General features: G+C 41.8%; 1 pseudogene; it reads right to left on the reverse strand.

Moving 5' to 3' along the window:
• Positions 1-1259: 1259 nt before the first annotated feature.
• LOC104655893 lies at positions 1260-3023 on the reverse strand (annotated as a pseudogene).
• Between the last annotated feature and the right edge of the window lie 208 nt (positions 3024-3231).

Here is a 3231-nt window from a genome sequence, read left to right on the forward strand (position 1 = left end):
CAGGCACTCCCTCATGGACCCAGGCTCCAAGATCACCCACCATGGACTCAATCAACAGGACCAACCTAGAGAATTCAGGCTCCATGTCCAATCCTGTGGACCCAGGCACAATAACTGCCCACCTGCTGACTCAGGTATCAGCCCAGACCGTCCAAGTACTTCAACAGTCAGTCCACCCACAGACCCCACCAAACAGCCTTCCCAGAATCTCTGGATGTGCTGATTGGTGAATGACTTTCCCAGATGATGTCCATCTGCAAAGACTGAAAAAGTTCCAACTTTTTTAAATGTGCAGATACCAGTGCAGGACCACAAGGATCAGAAAAAGTCAGAGAAACTATATTACCAAATGAACAAAATAAAGTGCCAATAACCAACCCTAATGAAATGGAGATGTATAAACTGCCTGACAACATGATCAAAATAATGGTTTTAAGGAAGCTCAGTGAACTTCAAGAAAATACAGAGGAACAATTCAACAAAACAGGAAAACAATAAATGATCAAAATGACAAATTCAACAGAGATTGAAATTATTTTAAAAATCAAACAAATTCTCAAACCAGAAATAAAAAGAACAAAATGAAAAATGTGATAGAGTGTCAATAGTAGAACTGTTCAAGCAAAAGAAAAAATCTGTGAAACTGAACACAGGTTATTTGAAGATACATAACCAGAGGAGAAAAAAAGGATAAAAACAAATTAGGAAAGCTTATGAGACTTATAATACAACATCAAGAGCAAATGTTCAGATTATAGGACTAAAATAAAAAGCAGAGACAGAGAATGGGTCAGAAAATGTGTTTAAAGAAGTAATAGTAGAAAACTCTCCAAATCTGTAGAAAGATGTAAATATCCAGGTACAGGAAGGTCAAAAGTTTCCAATTATATTCAAACCAAACAAGAAAAAAACAGAATCAAAAGAATCGAACTATCAAATATCAAATTCAAAGAAAAGATTCTAGAAACAGCACAAGAAAAGAAACATACCACGTATGAGGAAATTCCAATAAAGCTAACAATTTTTTTTTTTTAATAGTACAAAGCTGGAGCTCTTTATTCTGGCAGTACAGTAAGGAACAGCAAAGTGGGAGGGCTACACCATCACCATGACAACAGAAAGCCTAATAAACGTAAAGTCCCTTGACTTCTGTTGGGCAGACTCTTCCTATCTCAGGAGAAACATGTTTTAACTGGCTGAGAACAAGGCCAGGCGGCCCGGTCACAGTGTGGAAGGTTGGCCGGAGGCGTGGCCTCTGGTCAGTCCTGGAAGTGCTTGGTGAGGACTTCCAGCAGCTCCTGCTTCTTCAGCCAGTACTTCAGTCAGGCCTCTTTCATTATAGGCCCAGTGAAGTTTCCCAATGTGCCCTTGCTGATGTGGGTCTTCAGCTCCTCTTCTGAATACTCCGCTTGGGCCTTTTGCTTCTGGAAACTTCATTATTGCGTTTTCTCTTGGTAATTTTCCCTTCAGGATTATAATCTGCTGAGTAGACAAGTTCCTTAAACTCATTCACCATGGAGCCCAGTATTTTATTCATTTCTTCAACCTTGGGTAATATAAGGTCCACTGCTTGTTCAGGCTCCATCAAATACAAAGTAAAGGACTCCAGGTTCCTGAAGTGCTGCTGCAGCACGGGGTTCTCAAAGCTGTCACTTCTGTATGTGAGGCAGAGCTTCTGAACGATAGCCTTCATCTTGCCCACCTGCTCTGGAGTTGCCATGACTTTTTCAGTAAAGGGCACCTTCCTTTAATTATCAGCAAAGGGTAAAAAGACTAGCTGGAAACCTGGAGTAGTCACCTGAATTTTCTGGTCATCCAACTCCTCTTCCTGTGACACCAAAGCCACAAAATAAGGGGGGATGTTCCTGCAGGGTGTGTATCTGCACAATGCTATGACCACCTTCTCCAGACACTCGATGAGCAGAGCACTGAACAGGGTTGAACTCCCATTCACCAGTGACTCCTCAGGGTACGTGAACAAGGAGGGCCTCGGGTAATGGTGCTTCTTCAGCATTACCAAGGGCTTGAAAACCATGGGCATCAAAGCTGGTTCATCAAACCATTTTAGCTCTTCTGTTTCCTCTTTCTCCAGTATAATCTGATGACTCCCATAGATCTGAGACCTCTTGGTATCACTAGGCAGAAGCAAACTGCCGGTATTTATATTAAATGTCTGGTACTTGGTTTTCACTGGTTCATTTGTTTTCCGATAGAGTTTTATTGGAGGAGGCTTGAGAGCCTTCTGGACCAGATTATAAATGCCCACAGAGATCACTATATCTTTGTTGAGCTTCAGCTTTAACCTGCTGAGTGCTCATTTCCTGGCCTCCTTGGCACGAACCTTCTGCAACAAGTCTTGTAGCTTGCTGGATTCCTCAAAGTGAACTGGATTCCTCAAAGGATGAGGTCCTCATTCTTTGCTATGCTGATGATATCTCTGTAGAACAAGCCCCCATGTTTCTTCAGGTGCATCAAGTCAAAAAAGATGCCTATATCTCGGAGATCATCCGCTTTGGTACTGGCCTGGCAGGCCTTAACACTGTCATTGCCATGGGGGTTGTCTTCGTTGGTGAACAGCATGATTTTCTTATGACTCATCTTGAACTGGACATCACTAAAGAGTTTGGCACAAACCCGCAGAACTTCACTGAATGAGTAGTCAGATCCATGGCCCATCAGGCCTTGGAAACATTTTTGTCCCTGCTGCCCCTTAAACTGGTCAAGCTTTAGAATTTGTTTTGCACCTGGATTATCCAGCTCCTGTAAGATGTAAATATTTTTAAAATTCACTGAAATTTTGTCTTTTTCGATATCATAGAGATCTTGATCACTGCTTATGATCTTACTCATGTACACACTTTGGATACACTAGATGCTCATGTCAAAAGGAGTCAACTCATCTTCACTCTGAGATGCAAACATAGCCCTGGAGGTATCAACCAAAAAAAAAATTAAACTATCTCTTCCTGAATATTTCTAGTCTCCACTTGCTTCAAGGTCCTCTTCTGCTGCTGCTTCTTCATCACCCTCAGTTTTGTAATGAGACTCCCACCCTGATGTGTTGGCTACTGCTCACTTTGGCACAGGGAGGTAACCCACAATGGATTTCATAGCAGAAACCTTGCAGAACAAGAGAGCGAGAGATGATGTATTCAAAATGATGAAGAAAAAAAAAACCCTGCCAACAAAAATACTTTCTCTGGAAAAGCTGTTCTTCAGAAATAAAGGAGA

This window comes from Rhinopithecus roxellana, chromosome 7, assembly GCF_007565055.1.
Source record: "Rhinopithecus roxellana isolate Shanxi Qingling chromosome 7, ASM756505v1, whole genome shotgun sequence".
Lineage (NCBI taxonomy): Eukaryota > Metazoa > Chordata > Mammalia > Primates > Cercopithecidae > Rhinopithecus > Rhinopithecus roxellana.